A 24,382-nucleotide genomic window follows, 5' to 3' on the forward strand; every position below is an offset into this window, starting at 1 on the left:
CACCCGTATCGGATTCCCACTTTTTTTTTAAACCAAAAGAAATCCTGGCGAGAATACTTTCCAAGGGGAATTGACGGTGTCTGCCAAAGGCACTGTTGGCTCTCCATCAAGCTGCTGAGTTTTAAAGACTCTAATCTTGATGACCACTGCTAGCTGGCAGAGACCCCCAAGAGATGAGGACGGCTTGATCCAAATCACACACTGGCCCCTCCTGGTCCAGCCCCTGGGCCCACTGTTATGTCTGTGTAAGGCATTCCGGATCTTGGAATCAGTCTTTCCAAAAGCCTGGCCCTCAGTGGGCTGTCTGCTATTCTAGACTCCTCGGTACTTTTTTCTAAAAGCTGGCAGCACCCTTGGGTCCTGTCTGCTCTGACTTGCAAAGCACTCCAGCCTCAGTCTGTGACCTCCAGCTGCATTCAGATGCAGGAAATGAGCCGTTCCTTCCTCCCACCAAATTAAACCTTTTAACGTGATTCTGAAACGTAATTGGCAAAGCTCACTCTACTGTAATAAAGCACTTTGTGAATCCGCCAGACTTTAATATCACCAGACCACACTGAACTGGATTCCATCGGAAAGGGGAAGGACTTGGGAAGCAATTAGACTGTGTTTACTTGAACTTGAAGTTCTTGCCTCAATTTTATTTCTTCATTGGCAAGGTGTACCAGCCTTGGGGGGCGCAGGGTGACCGCTTCTGTGCTGCTGACAGGTGCAAACAAGGGGTCTGCAGACTGAACCAGTCAGCAAGCTCAGCACTCTTGGTTTGCACACGGAGAGAGACTGCGTCCCAGAGGAGCTCAGCGGCCACGGCCACTTGTATTGCGATCACACTTCCTGTTGTCCCTAAAATCTAAGTGTCTGTTTGAAGGAAACCCCAGAGAATTAGCAGTTTCAGAGTAGATGTTTTGAAGTTTTTGGTGTATTTGCTTGTTCCCTCATTTCCTTGATCTGTGGTGGGCGTGCACTCCGGTTCATGCGCATCTACGAGCGGTACCGAGGGGTCACGTGGCGGTTTCTGGGGACCTTTTTAAAAAGACATTCACTGAGTGAGCCGCATCTCCCTTGACTCCTCTCTCCTTAGTCTGGCTGCCCAGCGTGGATTTACCGCCCTAGACACTGAGTTAGGGCAACACGTGAGAAGAATGACGTGGGAGGCGGCTGAGCCAATGATAGTGTAGAGTCTCAGAGGCTCTAACAAGCTAAGCCTTTGAATTCACATTAAAGCACTGTTATTCTGGGTTACTCTTACCCAAACTGGTCCTAATATATAAAATACACCTCGGGGCTGGAGAGCTGGCTCAGAGGTTAAGAAGAAGACCTGGGTTCCGTTCCCAGAGCCCACACGGCAGCTGCAGGGGATCCGATGCCCTCCTATGGCCTTCTCAGCACGTGCCACGCGTGCACACCGACGGTCTTCTCAAACACTTAAGTAAAGAATAGAACCTTGAAAGAGATAGGTCTGCCAACATAAATGTCACATTTTCTTGAAGGCTGTATTTCTAAAACCCAGGCTAGGCGATGTTCCCATTGTAAAATGGCTCCACGAGGCTCACAGAAATCTGTTTGGTGCCCTTGTCGAGCCGTAAATGCCATGAGGCTTAGCTGGCAACAGTCTCAGCGCTTCCCCCTCTTCTCGCTTTAACTGCGGGAAGCTCCGGTACCACTGAACCACGTGCAGTCCGTGGAACTGTACTTTCTCCCACTCTGCGTCTCTTGGCAGCAAGCTTTCTCTTTGCCCTCCTCCTTGGCTATCTCCCCACAGCCCTGACCCCTGACCTCTAATCTGTGTTGTGACCTTGACATGAACTCTAAAAGCACTTGCATGCACACATAGAATAAATGGATAGATAAATATTTTTCTAAAAATTAGCATACCTCTACGACTTGTCAACACCCCTGGGATCTAATTACTTGTTTTTATCAAGCACTATGGTCCTGGGCAGTTGTTGGTGGTTTTTAACTTAATTATTCCCTGTTAGGTTTTCCTGAGCCTGGAAGACCAGCGGTTCTTCTAAGGTACGTGTTTGGGTCCAAATACTGAGGAGAAAAACCATATGAAAGAGTCGATCCATTAGACGGGAAGTGTGGTGTATTAAATCTAATTACTCATTAAACCAAACATGGAATGTTCAGAAACAAAGCTAAGTCTGTTGCTAGAAGAGCAGCTGGCACTGTATTCAGGCCCCCTCCCCTGTCTTGGACTAATGTGGAGGTTTGCAGGGTGGGTAAGATGGGAGATGCAAGTGAACGGAGATGACTATTATTTACACCTTAACTAAGATAATCCAGTGTAAACTTTGGGCACACACGAACCTCCCAAATCCTGGACCCCTGAAGACATTAGAAGTTATGCTGTGTCTCACATGTAATCCTGACCATATGTGTTTGCAGCCTACATTCAGAAGAAGCCATCACTCTCTTCGGGTTAAAGCATTTGCACAGACAGTAAGCTACTGTGAAAAACAAGGAAATAACCTTTCAAAATAGTCAGGGCTCCCCCTGGAGCAAAGGAGGGGTGAGCTAGAGATGGGCTTTGAGGGCCTTAAGCACATGTGCCCCTAGTCTTACGAGAGACACGTAGTCTGCTCTGTCCTTTGCTCATCTGACAATACCCATGTGACCTGCATATTCCTGTTCATATTCTATTTATGCTTGCCTTGCTGTTTCCTTCACTCAAACATGTAATTATACCTGTATGTTATACATGCAATTACACACTCCTGTTTATACACTGCTACCTCCTCACGGTTTAAAAGGCATGGACATAAATATTAGTAAGCAAATGTCAAATGCTCTAATAGAGAAATGGACAAAAAAACCAGAATTGAATGCTCATTAGATGTTTAAAAATAAGTTCAATGCCACTAGTGATTTGCAAGTGCAAATTTAAAGCACAGTGATGTGCTATTTAAAAACCACCTCATGTGCTCAAAGAGTTTGTCAGTATCCAGTGTCCATCAAGCTGTGGAGAAACAGAAACTCGTGTGCATCTAGACACCAAATGAGATATAAAAGCACTGGCATTGTGTAGTCGAGCTACAAATATGCTACACACATGGATGGACAATCTATAACCCAGACACAAGTCCGGGGTTCACACACAGTAACATTGTTATCACCATACTCTGGAAAGGACCTAAGAGCTGATCACCAATGAAAGAATGAAATCTTCAGTGTGTACAGCAGTCAGAAATCAATCAACGGCAGTTGCAGACTCCTGGATCGACCAATGTTTCCCACAAGCTAAGGAAAATAAGCCCGGGATACCAGGAGAGAGGATGCCGCATGGAGAGTTAAAAGTGTGATGTGTACATCAGCACACAGACGGGCTCACGCCTAGGTGCTCAGCCTAGGTTTGTACACAGTGGGAAAGTGCAAAGAATCCAGGGATCGGATGGATACAAAGTCTCAGAGGACGGCTGAGGCTGCCCATCTGCGAGAACGGGATTGACACGTGGAGACATCAACACATTGATGATGTTTGGTTCTACTTCCGGGCAGAACAGTAGCTATAATAAAAGTTATTCATTCTATTTTAAAGCCACAGATACATCTTCAAATAGTTATATATTTCATTTTGCATTTTTAAAACTGTAAATATAATTTGGTGGCTAAGAAGATATGCTAGTAAGACACCCTGTCTCAAAAGATAAAACAAAGACTCAGCATACCCGAGGTGGATGGTGCCTGCAGAATGACAGCTGAGGTTGTCTAGTTGTCCCCTGGCTTCCACATGCAACTGCACACACCTGCACATGGGTCCACGTGCTCACACTCCCCCCTCCCCACCCCTAAACACACAGACAGAGAGATAGAGAAAGAAGGAAGGAAAGAATGACAGAAGGAAGAAAATTAGTTAATTATTGTCTTGATGCCCCAGATATCTGCCAAGTTTCTAGGAAGAATTGATGAGCTTTTACAGCGTCCTTATGGTAGGAATAACCCCCACACACCTCCTAGTCCTAGACCAGGTTCGAGAGTGTGTACACACAACAGTTGCTTGTCCGTTTGCAAACACTCCTCAACCTCCTACTCTGGGGTCTCCTGACTGGAAAAGTATCACATACAAGTTTGAGCCTGCAGTAACCACCTCCTGTATGCCTGGGCAAATACAGATTAAACCCAGGAGAGCCTCCTATTCCTCCCATAAAACAAAAGGAATGCGTTTGATACAATGATGGCAGTTTATGAGAAAAGAAAATCAATACTTAATTTTCAGTTTTCTTGTTTCCCTTTTGCTGAAAACCAGTTAACTCTTTTCTTAATGGTCTGTCAGATCTTAACACCTACTTTGTATATTTTAGTTAATAAAATGCCAGAAGATTTAATTCTTTCTGCCCACCCCACTCTGTAGGTAGAATTTACCTTGTTTAATATGTTCGGAAAATTGGGAAGGTTCCAGAACATGCGAGTTTAATATCGGAGGACTGGGAAGTCTCAGGCGTACAGTCACCGGTCTCATGACTGAGCAGCTAGCAGAAGCTCCTCGGCTGCTCGTCTTTGCCTCTTGGGGTTCCTTTGTCTAAAGAGTAAGGACCCCTCCTTCTTGCAGACTGCTCAGTCCAGACCATAATAACCTTCCCTTCTCTTAGGATGACACGAGAGACTAAGGTTCTTTTTAATTCCTCCGGTGCTGATATGGCGGTGAGTCGTGGGACCTGCCTCTGCCTGCCAACCGCACGCCCTCCCATCCCCCCCCCCCACCTTCCCCAACCCTCTGGCCCTCCCATCCTCACATTCCTGGATGGACGTGCTCCTCTTGCTTTCACTTTTCCTTCTTTAAGATTTATTGATTTTTCTACTTTTAGCTCTCTCCCTCCCGCTTCTTTGTGCATGTGTGTGCGGGCGTGTGAGAGCGTGTGCGCTCGCTCGCTCACTCGATCGCTTGCTTGCACATGCGCAGCATGCATGGAAGCCAGACAGGGTGTTAGGCCCCTTGAAGCTGAAGTTTCTCTGACTGGAGTTTGTCCCTCCTCTGAGCCTCTGAGCCTGTGGTCTTAAGTGTGACAGCACTCCGTGGAGTCAAGCTCTCTCTGGGCAGGATTGGGGTGCAGATAGCTGTGATCTTAGGTGTGTAAGTACTCCTGGGAGACTAGCTCTCTCCAGGCGAGATCAGGGTGTGGATATTTGTGGCACAGGGTTAACCCCGGGGGGCACAGATGGAAACCTGAAGTTTGTCTTTTGAATCAGATATTAAAAGTTCTTTATGAAAATGGTCAGACACTAATGTGCCTAATTCCCTGAACTCACGGTCAATATGGAGGAGGATACACCATTTGTACACTAATATTAAATACTTTTAAAACTGGATTAATAGGCATTTTATATTTATTATTTATTTGTGTTCATTGTGTATGTGGAAGCCAGTAGACAACCTCAGGCGCTGTTCTTCAGCACTGCCTACTGCTTTGTTGACCCAGGAACACCTAGCCCAGTAGGCTAGGCCAGCTTTCCAGTGAGCCTTTTCTCCTTGCTAGGATTTTAAGAGCATTGTGGTGGGTTGGACACGCTTGACCCAGGGAGTGAAACCATTAGGGGTTTGACCTTGTTGGAGGAAGTGTGTCATTGTGGGTGTGGGCTTTGAGAACATCTTCTTAGCAACTCGTAAGGCAGAGCTTCTCCTGGCTGCCTCCAATCAAGATGCAGAACTCTCAGCTCCTCCTGCACCATGCCCGCCTGGTTGCTGCCATACTCCTGTCTTGATGATAATGGACTGAACCTCTGAACCTGTAAAGTAGCCCCAATTAAATGCTGTCCTTTGTAAGAGTTGCTTTGGTCATGGTGTCTCTTCAGAGCAATAGAAACTAAGATAAATATTGCAGAATGTCTAGTTCTCCATGTACGTTCCAGGGAACCTAACTCCGGTCCTCATTCTTGCAAGGCCAAGAATTTCTTTGCCACATGAGCCTTTCCCTGGCTCAGCACATATATTTTGTTCTTTAAAGTAGGGAGGCTGTCCTGGCTAGTTTTATGTCAACTTGACACAAGCAAAAGAAGAAGAAACCTCAATCCAGAAAATGCCTCCATAAGTAGAAAACAGGCAAGCCTGTAGGGTATTTACTTAATTAGTGATTTTGGGAGAGGGCTCCGTTGTGGGTAGGGGCATCCCTGGGCTGTTGGTCTTGGGTTCTATAAGAAAGCAAGCCATGGAAAGCAAGATAGTAAGCAGCACCTCTCCAGGGCCTCTGCCTCTGCTCCTGCCTCCAGGATCCTGCCCTGTGTGAGTTCCTGTCCTGACTTTCTTTGATGATGGGCATAGATGTGGAAGTGTAAGTCAGATAAGCCCTTTCCTCCAAAGCTGCTTTGGTCATGGTGTTTCATCATGGCAATAGTGACCCTGCCTGGGACAGAGGCCCGATCCTTTGTCGTGGTGTCTGAGATGAAGACGGGAAAATGTTCCTCAAAGGTGATGTACATGGAGGCTGGGGAGATTACTCGGTTGGTGAAAAGTGCTTGCTGTGTAAGCATGGAGGCCTGGATCCAAGATGATTGGTAGCATTTGCCTGTCATTGCAGTTTTGAGGCAGGTAGGATATATGTACGTGTGTGTGTGTGTGTGTGTGTGTGTGTGTGTGTGTGTGTATAAATATGTAATATATATAATATATGTGTATGTGTATGCATATGTAAGTATAAATGTATATGTATGTATAAATGTGTATATATGTATGTATGTGTGTATATGTGTATATGTATGTATGTATATGGGTTATGTATGTATATGTGTATGTGTATATATATGTGTGTATATATGTAGATATATTTGAAAATGCAGTAACACTTTGACAGGATAGACTTCAAGTCAAGGAAAGCACAGCTCTGGGAAACAGCATCTGTGCTGAAGAGCAGAGGCTGAGTCTGCTGCCTCACCTACTGGGAAGAGTTATGCAAGTAAGCAAAGAACTGTGTAGCCCAAGACGGCACAGGGGAGTAATCCTGGGAATGGTCCTGTGGAAACAGTCTCTTCTGGTAAGAGACCTGCCATGGGAGAGTGCTCCTGCCAACTTTGTGTGGTCATTTCCCTCCCTTAAATTTGTCCAAGTAATGTTTCTTATAGCTTCTATTTCTTTGCTCAAATTCTACCTCTCTTGGCCACATGGAGTGGAACAAAAGCAGCCATGGTCCCTGGGACAGCCACCCAAGCATTGATGTCATCTGTCCCTTTTCTGTTCTTGTGGTTTAAATATCATTTTCTTTAAGCAACCATTCATCACATGATATGGTGACCAGGGTTCCTTCCTTCCATGAAGTCCCCAGCTTCTCAAGTCTGTATGACTTCATTCTCATCCAGTGACACTCTCCATTGGCCACAGCTTTGAGAAGACCTTAGTGTGCTGTGGAACAGCCAGTTACCACTGATTCTAGACACTGAAGGACAAGCAGGGTGAGGCCGCCTTCGTTTGCACTTATCTTAGTGGGCTACACAGAACCACTGATGGAAGACATCCTTCCAGCTGTGGCAGGTCACGAGCAGAGGGAAGAGAGAGCCATGAAGGGCAGGGATCTCACAGAGTGGCCCACGGAAAGGGGCGATGCACAGCGGGTTAGAGTGCTGGGAGATGAACGAGGGCTCGGAAGGGGCAGACGCAGGTGCCACCGGCTTGGCCTCTCATTAGCTGGAGCAGAGGAGGAAGCCCCGGATGTGTCAAGTCTGCAGGAAGAGCCCGGTTGGGTTTGGTCATGAGAGGTTTGATGTGATAGCCAGGACTCACACTCAAAGAAAATCAGAAAATCATTCATTCTAACTGGTGCAGTTTGGGGGGTCTAGGGTCTCAAAGTAACATCTTTATGGAAAGGAGGGATCTCTAGGAAAGCTCTGTGTGCAGAACCAGCATTAGCTGGAAAAGCTGAGAAGAGCGCTATTCAAGGTCGGGGAGGGGGAGAATGGCGGCAGGGAGGGGGGCTCATGTTTATCACTAGATGCTGAGATGTTACACACAGCGCACAGCCAAGAAAACATACCACTGAAGGGTGATTTTCTCTGATTAAGATAAGACTCACAGGATAAAGGAAGATGTTTGATGTCTGATGGTTGGAAGTATGGTTTCATTTTGATTTTTAGACTGGAATGATGTGAGCAAATGTCTGTGAGGAAACAGTGGAGGAGGAGGAAGAAGAGGGATCAAGATGAGGGAGAGGAGGGGAGGGATGAGGGAGAGGAGGGATGAGGATGAGGGAGAGGAGGGGAGGGATGAGGGAGAGGAGGGATGAGGATGAGGGAGAGGAGGGATGAGGATGGGGAGGGGAGGGATGAGGATGAGGGAATCTGTCTACACGGAATGTTTGACTATGGAGGTGGGTTCACGTAGCCTACAGTCTTACTTTACATTTTAAAAATTGGTTACCATTCTCTCTCTCTCTCTCTCTCTCTCTCTCTCTCTCTCTCTCTCTCTCTCTCGTGTGTGTGTGTGTTGGGAGTTGGTAGAGTGTGGTGTAATTTAGGAGGTAACATCTACTGGTAAACATGTTTTCCCCTTTAAACACCAAACCCAGTTGGGGGAGAGCTATAGGTTAAGCAGTTACACCACTGAGGCTCTGATAAAATCGTGTCTACTCAGGCTTTCTGTGTGTTCACTGATGCAGATCTCTTCATTCCTCACTACAGAGTTAAGAACAGCACCGGAGCTGCTGATGCGGAGATAGCAAATTACAAGTTTTCAGAGACTGAAAAGCTTTTTGTTAAAACACCAATAAGGGGCTTGAATCTAACTTCATCCTCTTCTTAAGTTAGCCAGGTTTGAGGATTCTGGTAAGAACTCTGGGGTTCCTAACACACACATATGCACGCACACATGCACATGAGCACACACACACACACAGATACACACACACACACCACAGAGATACACACACACACACACACACACACACACACAACCCAGACAGACACAGATGCACACACATACACACACACACCCACACGGATGCAGAGGCACAGAGACAGAGACAGACATACTTTCTTTCTCCCTTCCGTCCGTCCGTCCGTCCGTCCCTCCCTCCCTCCCTCCCTCCCTCCTCCCGGATCCTTCCTTTGTTAGAGGTACTGAGTACTCTCCCATAACTGTTGGTCTGTATTATGGATTTCATACTATGGGATTTGGAAAATCTTTGCTCCTTTCTTCCAGAATTTTTTAATGTGATACCTGCCTAGCCAAGTACTCATGACCTAACTCAAGCAAGTCCATGTTCAGGAAGTCTTTGGAGAACCAGTCAGAACAAAGGACTCTCCCATCCTCCGTGTTACTTCAGTACAACGTGCTTGCTGCACGCCTGTCTGCGGCAGTGTCTAGCATTCTCGGGAGCTCTGTAACAGGTCTTCTTGACCCATTCAAGCACACAGGAAATGGAATAGGAGCCAAGGGCTGGAATAAACTTCTATTGCTTTTAATGTACTATAGATATACTACACAGTAGAATAGCATATGGATTGATACATTGTATACATAAGATGCCTAATCGACAGACTCTTTGAATGCTGACCTATCTGGTCAAAGAAAATTTGAATAGAGATTAAAGAAATGAGGTGATTCTGGATCATCTGGTTCGACGAAGTGATTACACGTTCACACAAGGAGGCGGAGGGAGAATGGCAGAAGATGGAGGGATATCCGGAAAAGCCAGAGTTTCCCCAGATACCCGAGGAGTGAACAACTGATAGGGAAGAAGGAGCCTAGAGAATTTCCTTCACCTGTGACCCTGCCCTGGGAACTTATCCCAGCAGATTGAGGTGCCCAGGGAGGCCACTGGGCAAGGAGTGTGTAAATACAGAAGGCAGTTTTATGTTTGAAAACGTTTTGCTACTGCAGCACCCAGGGCAGCTAAACAAGTTAAGTCCCTGGAGACTTCAAGACCTGAGCAGGGATGGTTTCTCCCAGGCTCCTGTCCTTGGCAGGAAAACCTGGCCTTTTCTTGTCTCTGTCTGTGCCCTCCTCTCCTCTTCCTACAAGTCCTTAGTCATACTGTGTTAAGGTCCACACCGATGACTTCATCTTAAAGCTGATCACCGCCGTGAAGACCCTGTGTCTGTAGTCGCGTCCTGAGGAACTGAGGATTTGGAATTCGAGGTGAGGATTAGGAGGTGGGACCCAAGTTGGCTTGCAGAGTTCTCTGTCTCACACAGAGTTCTCCAGAGGAAGTGAGCCAATTACAAGAAGGGAATTTACTGGACTGGCTTACGCGATGGGGGCTAGTAACCTAGCAATGGATGTCTGCGGGCTAGATAGGAAAAAAGCAGGTACCCAGCCCAGAGCAGAAACCTTGGCTGGAGACCTAGAAGCCCCTGGTGCTGAACCTACCTTGAAGGGCTGAGGCTGCAGTTGGAAGCAGGCCAGATCAGTCGAGTCACTCAGAAAACAGAGAGGCTTGCAGACTTACTGCTGCCTCTTCACAGCCTCTTGACACCTGTGCCACAAACCCATTAAAAGTGCCATCTAAAGTACCCCCATCCAGGTGGGTCTCTCCCCCAGGTGCTGCACCATGACATCCATCCTTTCTGGAAAGAACCCCAAGGAACAAGTGCATTCCTCAGGTCGGATCTCTCTGTGTGCTCATGTTGACAACAGCTAGGACCAGCCTTCCCATCAGCCACAGAGGGAGGGGGGCAACTTAAAACAAGTGCCTTAGGTCTCAGAAAAAGCCTCGCTCCCCGGACGTGGGCATGTGCCGTCAGGGCAGACTGGGAGCCCGAGGTCACTGGGGACAGTGTACTGACCATGGTCGGTGGTGTGATTCTGTCAAACCCGTGAGCACAACACCTGGGTGTATAAATAGGACAGAGAGGAGCTTGTGAGTTGGTCAGCTGTTACTGTCGGGAGTCATTGAGAGTGCCCTTCAGTTCCGGACTCCAAGCCGACAAAGGCTGAGAAGACCCTGGACAAGGTCAGAGGGGAGAGAGCCTTGTAGAATCACGGGCCTCTCAGCTATTTGAAAATGAGCACTCTGTGATCTCTCAGCCTAGGGGGAAGCCAAGAACCTCCCCCCAAAACATCCACGTGAACGAGAGTGATCAGAGATCCTGCTGTCTGTAAGTTAGAGATGTAAGAGAAACCATTTCTTAACGCTAGTGACATAGGAAAATATTTCACAACAATGTGAGTTTTTAAAAACTGAAGTTACTAGGGTGGACTTTAAATATAAGGTAAATTTTACTTCAAATGATTTTTAACATGAACAACCTCAAGTTAGCAACGTATGGAGTAGAATTAATTATTTGTTTAGTCAAGAAATCAGAAACTTTAAAACATTTACTCTCTCTCTCTCTCTCTCTCTCCTCTCTTCTCTTCTCTCTTCCTCTCTCTCTCTCTCCTCCCCTCCCCTCTCCTCTCTTCCCTCCTCCCCCCCTCTCTCCCTCTCTCTTTTCCCTCTTCTGTCTCTCTCCTCTCCTCTTCTCTCTCTCTCCTCTCTCTTCTGCCTCCTCTCCCCCTTCTCTCCCCCTCTCTCTCCCTCTCTCTCTTCCCTCTTCTGTCTCTGTCCCTCTCCTCTCCTCCCCCGCCCCTCTCTGTCACTTCTACCTCAGAGCACACATGGAGGCCAGAAGACAACTTCCCGGACTGGATCCTCTGCTTCCCTGTGGGGTTTCCAAGGCTTTGTGGCAAACGACTTAATCCATCGAACCATCTCACAGCCCCTCAGCAGGTATTATTTCTTAAGTGCTGTCAACCACTCCTCAGGAAGTTTACTTTAGTAGGGAAGAGAGACCACAGGTACATGTGCACACACACATGTGCATGCACAGGCATGTGCATTCACACACAGTGTGAAATGGCAACAACTTGTATGCAGTAAATGCATGAATCAGGAAAGAGGAAAATGGGACTGGTGCCACTAATTAAGTCAGAGTTCTCGGTAGAGGCCATATGTCCAGGATATATCCAAGCAGTGACCCGGAAGATGAGTACCTACAGGTAACCTTCATTTGCCCAGATTTGAACTCAGCTCTGCTTCATTCCATGCTCACAACCTGTACTGGGGGAAACTGAGGCCCAATGAGGTTAAGTGGCTTGCACGGGAGCTGGCTAGGCTTTGCTTCCTCCCACTATTAATATTCACTTCAATAATTCAAGTGGGGGCTCTGTTGGGCACAGATATGCTGCTTATTCATGTTTAATAAGGCGTACAGGGAAATAGGCACATTTAGCAGAACTCTGAGTTCCTCTGCCTTCATGATACCTGCCCCTTGGTTCTGAGGTGCTACACAAACCAGGCATTTATTGGCATGAGCTGACCTCAGATGGCAGGTGTCCATGGAGCAGAGGTGTCCGCGGAGCAGAAGTGTCCGCAGGGTAGACTAGAAGCATGTGAGATCTCGTGGAGAGTAGACAGTCTGGCTGCTGCTAGAAGGAACAGCATGCAGCCTGCACAGTTACATGCACGATGACCCCCAGCCACGGGTGTGACCACTGTCCCTGTGTGAAAGGTTCGCATGGCAGTGTCCACACTTAACTCCTGTCACTCCACAGTCAGCACTTTCAGGTTCCGCCTCGGGTTTTACCTCTTCAGACTGTTGTTACCACAAATGCAAACGCTGCACGCAGCACTCTCTGCTTGGCCCTCTGGGACTGCGTATGTGCCAATGACTGTAGGAATTCTCCCAAGTAGGACATTTTGATTGACTTCAACCAAGCCTGCCTATTAGAGGCACCAGGGGAGCAGTTAACAGCTCCAAGTCCCAGGCTGAGCCCTTGGAGATCTTGACCAAATGGGTCTTGATTGAGGGCAGGCATCAGTGTTCACTGGATTGATAGCTTCCCCGGAGAACTGCTGCATGGCTGTGGTGGGAACCTATGGCAAGGGCGAAGAGAAGCCAAACAGGCAGACGAGGAGTTCTGCACTCTCAACACCATGGATGATGCCTGCAATATCTCGGCTTCAAGACCCCCTAACATACACAGTAGTCTTTGGGTGGGCACAACTTCAAGTTCCCTGTGGCAGTGCTAAGACCTCAGGGAAGGTCAGCACCAGAGCATCCAGGCCTGGGTGGAAAAGTAATACAGGCATCCAGGAGGCCAGGTTTGAAAGGGAAGCCAAGGGTCTGCTTGATAACGCGTAAAGTCATTTGATCTTTAAGACCACGCCAACTGCCTCAGTGGTGCACTCATGGCCTACACAAATGTCAAGATCTGACTTAGTGGGGTGTGGCTGTCACATCCTTGAATTCCCATCAGCCGTGATTACCCACTCAACAACTACACAAGATTTGGCTGACCTATCTCTTCCCTCATGGTGGGAGTGGGGGTTTGCCAGGCTCTGTCCCTCTCTGAGGACGTGGGAATGGTCTACAGTGGCTTGGAGAGAGTGAGCTTTTCCAGTGACCAAAGGCTCGTGAGCTCCCACACACCTGTAAGTCACTAAGGAAGCTCGCTGCTTCCCCAAGCCAGCTCCGAGTGGAATCACTTCTTTGGTTTGTTGGCGCCCCATCTGGGGCGGAGCAGATATTTGTTCACATGGCCCAGGGGAAGTTCTCACAACGGCTAGAAAGACGAAGGTGGACGACAAACATGAAGAAGGCAATAATTCTGTCTCGCTGCAGCCACAAACTTGAAACCCAGGGATCACTCAGCGAAGGAGGGTATCCACCAACCAACTTCAGCATCACAGAGTGATTTGCCCCAAAATAGAACACAGGTTTGTGATTGGCCAACAGTCTGCTCTGCCCACCAGTGAGCCTTCAGGTCTGCACCCCCCCCCACAACTCCACACACTGTTTACTCATCCAGTAATGTGATGTAATACAGCACGGCATAACACGGCACAACCCAGTGGGTCTGAAGACATCTGTGGGGAAGTGCCTGATGCGTGGTCATGAGGACCTGAGTTCAGATCATCAGCATCCACATAAAATCCAGCACAGGAGAGTACACCAGGGTGATGGTGGGGGAGGGGGAACCTAGGTTTGCTGGTCAGCCTAGCCTAACAGGTTAGCTTTAGGTTTAGTGAGAGACCCTGCCTCAAACTGCAGAGCATTAGAGAAAAAACACTGACATTGGCTTATAGCCGCCAAACATGAACACACCCCTGCACATAAACTGCCGATAAGAATACATTTGTTTATATCTATCTGTCTCTGCACTTATACAGGCATTTCTAGGAAGAGACCTAGAGGAAGAGTTGTTGGGCTGAGAACAGTGGATCAGCACACACACACACACACACACACACACACACACACACACACACACACTCACACACATACACACACATACAAGTGCACACACACATACATGCACACACACACACAAGTACACACACAAGTGCACACACACATACTCACATACACAAGTGCATACACACACACACACACACACACACACACACCTTTTCAAGTTAGCCACACACTGTATAATGAGAGGGATAAATTCTGAGTATCGTTTCACTGGGCAATTTTGTCCTTGTGTGAACATCGTCCAGTATGCTTGCACAAACCTAGACGACACAGGACAGATGCTGGGCATGGCCTCTGGGTGTAACTGGGAACTGCACACTTGTAAGATGACCAGGATGCCAGTATAGCGTGGCAGTCTGGCTCATAGCAATAGCCTTAACATGAGGAACACCTAAAAGAATGAGAGAAGCTGCACCCCAGGGGGAAAGGGAGCACTGCTAACACAGCCCCATGGCACCACTGCCATGCACACAGCTATCTAGAACCAAAGTCTCATTTGTGACCCTTGACCATGAAACACAAGGGCAGACCTGAGGGGCAGGTGACCAGTCGGACTTAACATATGGGAGTGCCAAATAAAGGGATACAAACAAATATGGAACAGCATAAAATAGGAGTGCGAAGTCCACTGGAGCCTTCTGTGACAGGCTTCAGACTAGCTGGGAACCCTGGAGGCCCCATTCCATCTCGACATCAGCACCTAGGGCTTTGTACAGTATATTCACAGCTGCAGACACTTGCTCAGGGCGTCCTGGCTAGGGGACACACTGAGATCCCAGAAGCCTGTGGACACTGATTCTGCCACCTCCTCAAAGTTGACCCTCAGCTGGCCTTCTGGAACCTCCAGCGTACTTCTGCCTTTCCTTTCCTGTGGGATGCTTTTTCCCAAGAGGATGCCAAGGCTGGATGTTGTGAGCGCAGTTAGTGCAAAATATATGATCGATAGATGATAGATAGGTAGGTAGGTAGGTGGATAGGTAGATAGACAGATGATAGATAGATAGGTAGATAGATGATAGATAGATAGATAGATAGATAGATAGATAGATAGATGAACAGACAAATAAATATAGACACTCCATTACTGCAGGTCACGGCAGGGTTCTTCCCTTTCTTTAAAACACTCGCCATAAGATATTTGTCTCCAGTAACCTTTGGCTTTAATCAAAGTCTCAGTAGAGAGATTTCTAGCCATTCTCAGGGAACTCTTGCACCTCTGGGTCTTCAGAAGTCTTAGCTTTACAAATATCCAGGGGATTTACAAGAGATACTGCATACAGCCTTCGTGCTTGTGGTCTCAAGTACACTTTAATTATAAATGTTCTACAGAGGGAGGGAGGGGAGGGAAGGAAGGGAGAGGGGAAGGAAGGGTGAGGGAAGCGGGGGAAGAGTCTTGGTGCACAGTTTCTGAGTGACAGTGAGAGGCTCTTGCAGAGGAAGCCATGGTGCCTGCGTGTACTCAGCATTCTCCACAGTGTCTTTGAATCATCCTTTCCCAGTGGTGGTGGGAACACTAGTGCCCTCTCAGTCTGATTCCATCCTGTGTTCTCCATCCTGGTTTTCACAGGTAACAAAGTAAACACTGTGGCCAGTTCCCCTTGGCTGTTGCTGCTGGAAGGGGGTGGGCGCCCATTTTCACTGTGAAAGCTTTATTTACTTAGTGTGTAACAGTGTGGAGAAACAATGTTTCCAGCCACCACCACGGAACCCCTGTGCAAGCCTTGCCCCTCTGCTAGGGCTCGGGGAACACAGTGGCTTGTCCAGAGTCAAGCTTTCCTCTGGTTCTATGTCTTGTCTTCAGGTCGAAACCAGGCACGGCAGCCTCAGGATCCTTAGTTTGTAGACAATGTATCAAGGACACATGGGAGGGTGGGTACATTGAAGCCAAACAGTAAAGGCTGTAGCTCTTTAGCGCGCTCTCTTTCTCTCTCTCTCTCTGTCTCTCTCTCTCTCTCTTCTCTCTGTATCTCTCTCCTCTGTCTCTGTTTCTGTCTCTCCTCTCTGCATGCTCTCTCTTTCTCTCTCTGTCTCTCTGTCTGTCTCTCTCCTCTCTCTCTCTCTGTCTCTCTGTCTCTGTCTCTCTCTTTGTCTCTCTCTGCTCTCTGTTTCTGTTTGTCTGTCTGTCTCTCGCTTTCTCTCTCTGTCTCTCTCTGTCTCTGTCTATCTCTCTCCTCTCTCTCTCTATGCTTTATATATTATATATACTTTCTATGTATTACATATACACAAGTGTATGAGTGTAGATATGAGCTCTCACCATAACTACATCGAGTCCTCACTATATATTCCATAAGTTTTTCTAATGCCTCACAACAGATCATCACCCAACTTTACAGACCAAGGGAGGCTGAACCTTCAAGGGCTTGGGGTAACTAATTCTAGCCAGTTGGGAGGTCCAAGTTCAGGAGAGCTGACATCAGAGCCCAGTTTCTGAGGTGCCTCCCTTGTCTGCTCTGTGTTAGCCACAGCTCTACAAGGCATGACAGTCAATGCAGAGTGTCAGGTGACACCTAAGGCCCCTCAGCACACACAGGCTCGGAGACAGCACTTCAGAATCTCTGCTGGGAAGGCACAAGCAGTAGCACACAGACCCATGGCGAGCTTCTGAGAGGTCCAGGCAGGGGCGGCGGGGGCAGTGGAGATAGTGGGGCTGCAGGGGCCTCAGGGGCCACGGGGGTGAGGTCCTCACACTCCTGTGCCTGACAGTGCCAGCTTCTTAGGACTCCCTTCTTCTTCAAGTGCCTGTGAGGTTAGCAACCTGATGTCTGGTAGGAAACAGGCAGGTCAGAAGGAAGGTGGCAGTAGAGTAAGAGGACTAAAGCTGAAAGGCGGGTGCACTGAGAGAACAAAAATCACAACCAAGAGTAAAGCTGGCAGGTTACTATTTTTTGCTTGTGTGTTTGTTTAATATCATGGTTTGAGGAAATGTCGCTGTTTCCTGTGTGGACCGGAAACCGATTAGAACCGGGTAAAGCTGGAGGTGTCACTACAGTAAGGCGCAGTGCTGTGGTCAAACTGTGGAAGTGTTCAGACCCTCATTATGAAGTTTATCACAGAGCTGCTGCACAGACTTGGTTTGGCTGGAGTCCGTTCGAGGTTCCTTATCTTGGTTCTTGCTTGTCTGTTGTTGTGGTAGAAATAATCCGAGAAAAGCAACTTACGGAAGGGTTTACTGTGGCTCGCAGCTCATAGCACTGCCCAAGGCAGCAGGGAGACCGGACAGCAGAAGCCTGAGGTGGCCTATGATATCGCAGCCGCAGTCAGGAAGAAGAGAGTGAGGAATAACTGTGCTCCCCTCACTGCCTCCTTGCGTACAGTCCTGAATCCAGCCAATGAATGAGGGCGGGTCTTCCCACTCCAACTAAACATACCAACAGAATCCTGATGGGCATGACCAGAGGCCAATCTGACTGAGAGAGAGCCCCTGGGTGCGCCCAGAAGTATATCTTCTAGGGGACTCTTCATTCTGTCAAGTGGACAACCCTAACTATCGCATGTATCCCTAGGCCCTTTGTGAACTTTCAGGACACCCACAATGGGGTTTGTCCTAGTTAGAGTTATGCTCACCGTGACGAAGCACCACAAGCAAAGCAACCTGGGGGGAGAGGGTTTATTTCAGCTTACGCTCCCAGGTAACAGGGCAGTCGGGACAGGAGCTCAAGCAGGGCAGGAACCCGGTGGCAGGAGCTGATGCAGAGGCCATGGAGGGTGCTGCTTACTGGCTTGCTCTCCATGGTTTACTCAGCCTGCTTTCTTACAGAAGCCAGGACCACCTGACCAGGGGTGAGCCCTTCCATATCAATCACTAACTAAGAAAATCCCCTGCTCCAGAGCCATCGCAAGTATGACTGTTATGTCACATGTGCGTCAGTAGGTGGCAGAGAGAAGGGTATGTCTATACTCCGTTATGTCTGATGATTAGTAGCTTAGTACTCCTTGAAAAAAGGAAACCTGAGATGGTTACCAGTCCAGTGTGAGGGCAGGGAGCAAGCCAGAGACTAGAAGACCCCTCCCTACTGGGACTATGGGCTTGGGGCAGGAATGAGTCCAAGCCAGATGACCCTCGCATGGGGCCATGTAGGCTGGCCTGGGTGAGTAACTAGCCTGAGATGACCACCAGTCTGATACTACTCAGGCCTGGGGTGAGCAGGTGGACCATGCCAGAGACGACTCCAGACACTCGGAGACCCTGGACACCACTAAGAGGAGAGAGTAAGTGGTGGAGAAATGGAAGGGAAAGAAAAACAGAAGGAAGTGGGCACAATGGAGAGAGGCGGAACTGGAGACTCAGGGTATCGAGGAACCATCTCATGTGAGTACCCAGTGATGCCACCTGGGACCATGGGGGGGTTCCAGCCTGTGCTGACACTGTAGACCATGTCTGGGTCTGTGGCTCTGCTGCAGTGGGGGGTCTGTTATCACCAAGAGCCAGCCAGATGTCTCAGGATATCTTAGGGGAGTCCCAGTGAGGTCCAGTACTGATAGAGTAGCAGAAGCCAGAGGCCTCGTATCAGACCAACGAGTCATTGCAATGAACATTTGCAAGCAAAGAAGTGTGGACAAAAGGGTGTATTGTGGGACACACTGAGACACACTACAGCTTCTATAATGAAGATGTTTTTTCTCTATTGGAGGGGGGTTTGCAAGGGTGAAGGGTGGGTATTAGGAGAGAGGGACATGAGTGGGATTGGGGTGCATGATATGAAAGTCACAAAGAACCAATTAAAGATTGAAAACAAAAGTAAAAGGAAAACATGTCCAATAGTCTTTCCTATGGGCCCGTCTGAGAGGAGGGTCTGAGAGGAGGGTTCCCTCCTCTCAGATGATTCAAGCCTGTGTTAACCTGACATAAACTTAGCCACCACAGGGCCTCCGTTTCTTTTCTCAGACCTGACCGACTCCTTACATCATTAACTTTAGAGCTAACAGTATCTATCCTTAGAGTCTGCCGTCAGTCGGACTGCACAGACGTCCAAGAGCTCCTTGGTTGTCTTTATTTCCAGGATTCATCTATAAAACCATTACTGAGCCCTCAGCTGGGATATATACCATCCCAAAGGGCCAGTGTGGATCAAGCCAATGGCTTTGCTCCGTACAGTGGAAAAGCAGTTAACCAGCTCAGTCCAAACAGCAGAAAATGATCAAGACCAGCCACAAACCTTGCTTTTAAGGAAGTGAGGCCTGCATGGTTAGTCTATGAAGTTCAGAGATCATTTCTTATCCTATTGGTCAGAGTTACTACTAAACAACGGTTTTCCCTGAGTTTGGAGATGTGTTCTATGATTGTTTGGTGTGTGTGTGTGTGTGTGTGTGTGTGTGTGTGTGTGTGTGTGTGTGTGTGTGTAGGGGGGCAGTCTTTAAACCCTACCGGTGAGCAGCGTTTTCTGTCTTCTGTGCTTTTTTACCAAGGACCGGTCTTTATGTAAGATACATTCTGTAGTAACACATTTAGGGGTCTGCAAATATCCGTCACTAACTCCTCTCTCTCTCTGAGATGACACAAGGAAAATCTTATGTGCTAACGAGGTCTCCAGAGCTGGTCTTCTTGGCAGTGTAATATGACATCTGTGGGCCAGGTTCTTTCCCTGTAACTACTACCTATGAACGACTCAAACAGCGTGCTGCTCAAATTCTTGTTCATGTGCTGGGCAGAGGCATCAGGAAAGTTCTCCCTCCCTTCCCCCCTCTTTCCCTCCCCTTTCTCCCTCCCTTCATTGATCCCTCCTTTCCTCTCCCTCCCCTCCTCCCTCTCCCCTCCCCTCCCTTCCTCTCCTTCCCTCAATCCCTCCCTCCCATCTCTCCCTCCTCTCCCTCCCTCCCTTCCTCTCCCTCACTCCCTTTTCCCCTCCAGCTTTGAAGAGCTTGAAGTTAAATGGAACAGTTCCTACCCTCATGGCAACTTTCCCCAAAGCTCTGTGTACAAATTCAGTGTGTTCTTTTCCTGGGTCATTTTATGTCTGAAGATGAATGTCGCTGTGCCCAGATCGTCCTTCCTGAGTTGGAGGCAGAACAACCATAAAGCAAGGCTCTGGGGAGGGATGTTCTGCATGGATATGGATGAGTGAAAGGCATCCTCCTGCACCACGCAGCCTGTTCAATTAACTTCTCTGTATTTCTCCAGATCCGGGATGGCTTCTCTCATTGTAAGAGAACATTATTCATGACTCTCCCAAGAGTGCTTTACTGCATATACTCATGGTCGTGAATTAAATGAGCTTAGGAAAAGCGTCTTGCTTGTAACAAATTCTTTTCCTTTTACAGACCAAGGTATTAAAGTTTAAAACATTAACGCAATGACCAAATTGCCTATTTTAACTCTAAGTTGACCAAATATTCTTGATAAAGGCATTGTGTTCTTATAGCTACCATTTTAACCTACATTTATATTTAAGGGCCACAAATAGCATGAATATCATGTTTCACTTAGTCATTTATACTATACATTGCAAAACGGGACTCTGGAGACCTCGCCCTCAGTCACCACTCCCAGCTATACTCCCTCCCATCTGTTAGACTAGCTCCTCTCAGACATTAAAACCACCCCACTCTAGTTCTCACCCTTTTATTTACTCACTAGGCCTTAGATCTGGAAAAAATTGATCTTCATATGTTCCTAGGGAGAAATTACAGATGTGATCAAGTTAAGCAGTCTGATGGGGGAGATTGCCCTAGATGGCACAGGTGCGGGGTGTGTGACACAGTCTGATACAGAAGAGTGCCCTAGATGGCACAGGTGCGGAGTGTGTGACACAGTCTGATACAGAAGAGTGCCCTAGATGGCACAGGTGCAGGGTGTGTGACACAGTCTGATACAGAAGAGTGCCCTAGATGGCACAGGTGCGGGGTGTGTGACACAGTCTGATACAGAAGAGTGCCCTAGATGGCACAGGTGCGGGGTGTGTGACACAGTCTGATACAGAAGAGTGCCCTAGATGGCACAGGTGCGGAGTGTGTGACATCAAGGCATGCAGGAGTGTCAGAGACAGAAAGGGAATCAACAACAAAACGAAGGCCTGCACAGTGGAGCCTGCAGTTAGGAACAGCAATGGCCTCCACAGCAGGCCAGGGCAAGGACAGGCTTTCTCTGTATCTGAAAGGGTCCTTCCTGGTGACTTTCCTTTCTGTTATTGTGCTAAACACCAGGATCAAGGTAGCTTATGTAGAAAGAGCTCACTGGAAATGGTGTTGGCTTTTTTAAAACTCGAAGTCCACCCCAAGTGTCACGCCTCCTCCAACAAGGCCACACCTCCTCCAATGAGGCCCCACCTCCTCCAACAAGGCCACACCTCCTAATCCTTCCCAAACAGTTCCACCCACTGGGGACTGAGTACTCAGTCAATTCCTGAGCCTCCGGTGTCCATCCTCATTCAAACCCCCACACATGGTGAGACTGAAAAGGATATTGTCTCCCAAATAAATAAAAGCAAAATGAATTTGCATATTTCAAGGCACCAAGTCTGTAGCAGTTTGCAATAAATTCACCACTGGGGGAGCAACAAAGCATGGTGGCACCTGACAGTGTTCTCAATACTTGGGAGTTAGCAGCAGGGAGCTCAGAGTTAAAGGACAACTTCAGATACAGAGCAAGTCTCAGACCAGCTTGGACTGTACAAATTTATGTCCTAAAAATCCAAACACGTTTACACTCATGTACATAAACATAACAAGTGCTGATGCCTGCCCCAGGAGAGGAGGAGCGTGGTCAGCTCTCTCGCCAGAAATCAGCCGCAATTAATAGGGACTGCGGAAGGACGATCTCAGGATCGTCACAGAGGGACATGTCAGTTAGAAAATCCACTCTAAGAGCACCGGTGCTCTGGCTTCTGAACCACTACTCGCTTTCAGCACCTTTCAGCACCATAGAGCTACAAGTTCTTCCTTTTTCCAGCCCCCTGAGGAGGCGTGGCGGGGCGGGGCGGGGCGGGGCGGGGTGGAGCATAGCACTGGTGTCTCCTCATTCCCTCTCGGATCCTTGTAGAAACTCCAGGCAGGTGTAATTGAGGTGTCCTCAGCTCCTCCCTCCACCCAGCTCCACACCCGTAGGATGTCACTAAAGCGATTGTGTCTTCTTCAGCTTCTTCCCACACTGTTCCTAGGATTGAGGTCTCATGACAAGAAAGGTGAGCCAAAGAGACCCCGCCCCTCAGCCCCCACTGAGTGTGCCGTGCCGAGAGGATGCTACTTCCTGGTCATCAGCACTGGCTGCCAATCGCTTTCTTTATGGATTCTCAGTTTTAATTTTGATTCCTCTGATGGCCAAGGGTGCTGAGCACTTAATCCAAGCATTTACTGGCTGTCTGCTCTTCTTTTGAGAACAGTCCCTTCCGCTTATTAGACCGTTTGTTGCCTGGATGATCTGTTTTCTTTGTGCTGAAGTTGTTTTAAGCCCTTTACAGATCCGGGAGAGAAGGAAGAGAGAGGGAAGGGAAACTGGCACGGGATGAATGGGAACAAAATACAATGGTGTATGTGTCTGATGATGTCTTACTGAAGCCTGCAGCACTGTATGCCTTCTTAAAAGAACTTATGAGCCTGGTGTCAATCAAAGAGAGATGCGATGCTGTCCCCTCCCTCAGTTCCCCCCCCCCAACACACACACAGGAGAATAAGAACAATGAGCCTGGTTTGTGTGTGTGCATGTGTGTACATGTCTGTGCACGTGTATTTGTGCACGTGTGTGGTATGTGTGTGTGTCTGTGCGTGTGCGTGTGTGTGTGTGTGTGTGTGTACATGTTGGTACTCAATGATTCAGCCACTGCCACCACTGCTCCAGGCACTGTCGTACCATCATCCTCAGTGTCGTGGTCCCTATAGTGACACGGAGTACAGGCATAGAGGTGCTTGTAGCTCAAATGGTTGGGAACTAGCTGGGTAAGGACAAAGAACTCAGTGTGTTTTCAAGTACATGGTTTCAGTCCTGTATTTAGGCCAGGTGAAAACAGAAGCAAGGGTGGGGAAGCTGAGGACATGCAAGTGTGACAACAACGTGCACAGGCGATTTCAGTAAACACAGGCATTACTGCGGGGGAGGGGAGCAGACAGGAAGAGTCAGCGGCAGCCCCCATTAGTACCGTATGACACCTTCCACTCTGAATGCCCGGATGCTTTCTGTGCTCTTCAAACAGATCAAAGTGCTTGCTTGCTAATAGAGTACAATTATGTGCTCTAATGGAGCAGCCTGCTTCCCACAGGGAGAGCGTCTTCCTGACTGTCTTTACTATGGTGCATCCTGGACCCTCTGCTCCAGCTGGAGACAGCGCCCGTTCCATGGGGTTGTTGTGCACATTAAAATGTATGTAAATTACCCGTGAATAATAGATCATCAGTAAATATTAATCACTGCTAACTAAGAAGCCAATCCTCAGTGCTTCGGGGAGTTCTCTGTCCACCGTGGAAAGTTTTAACGTAGATGTTGAAGGACAAAGAATTTTCCCAATCAGGCCTTCCTGGTTGAGGGCCAGCGATGGGCTTCTTCCTGTCTTACGTCTACAAATCTCCGAATTGGACGACGGAGTCAGAGACCTGATGGTTGGTTTAATGACACATTCCCAGTAACTAGACAAAACTGTGACTCCAGAAGGAGAGGTGGCGAAGGTCAGGGTGATGTCTGGTGGACATCGCACACCTGTACCACCCAGCAAGAGCACTGTTCACGCGCTACATGGTGCCTATAAATGAGTTCTGAGGCCATCTACTCTCTTACCCTCCATGCCCCAGTCTCACAGGACCGTCAGGTAGGTAGTTCTAATCCCTAACCTTCCAGAGTTGTCATTTACTACACCCTGGCTGTGACTATCAAAGGTGAAAAAGCAAAGGCTGGAGAGATGGCTCAGAAGTTAAGAGCACTGACTGCTCTTCCAGAGGTCCTGAGTTCAATTCCCAGCAAACACACGGTGTCTGTAATGGGATCCAATGCTCTATGCTGGTGCGTCTGAAGACAGCTACTGTGTACTCATACACAAAATAAGTAACTCCTTAAAAAAAAAAAAAAAGGAGAGAAAGCAGACTGAGAGTATGTAAAGTGAAAAACTTGAGCACATTTTAGCGAGGGGTCAGTCTTAACAGCACAGGAGGCAAGACAATTTGCAAAGTGTCTCCAAGCACGGTTTCTTGGTGCCCTGGAAGACTGTGCAGTGGGGAGGTAGGCTCCTCCTGCAGCACAGCACAGTCAACTGCGAATGAGTCGTGTCCCCAAACCTTTCTTCCCAGAGTGTTTGCATCG

General features: G+C 48.1%; 1 protein-coding gene and 1 pseudogene across 7 annotated transcripts in view; one reads left to right on the top strand and one right to left on the bottom strand.

Annotated features, from left to right (window-relative positions):
• Positions 1-24,382, bottom strand: part of Lmntd1 (lamin tail domain containing 1) — a 234,235-nt gene that overhangs the window by 62,303 nt on the left and 147,550 nt on the right. The gene's annotated exons all lie outside the window — the stretch shown is intronic.
• Positions 17,982-18,094, top strand: LOC120102714 (small nucleolar RNA SNORA17; annotated as a pseudogene).

The sequence above is a fragment of the Rattus norvegicus genome, chromosome 4 (genome assembly GCF_036323735.1).
Source record: "Rattus norvegicus strain BN/NHsdMcwi chromosome 4, GRCr8, whole genome shotgun sequence".
In the NCBI taxonomy this organism is placed as follows: Eukaryota; Metazoa; Chordata; class Mammalia; order Rodentia; family Muridae; genus Rattus; species Rattus norvegicus.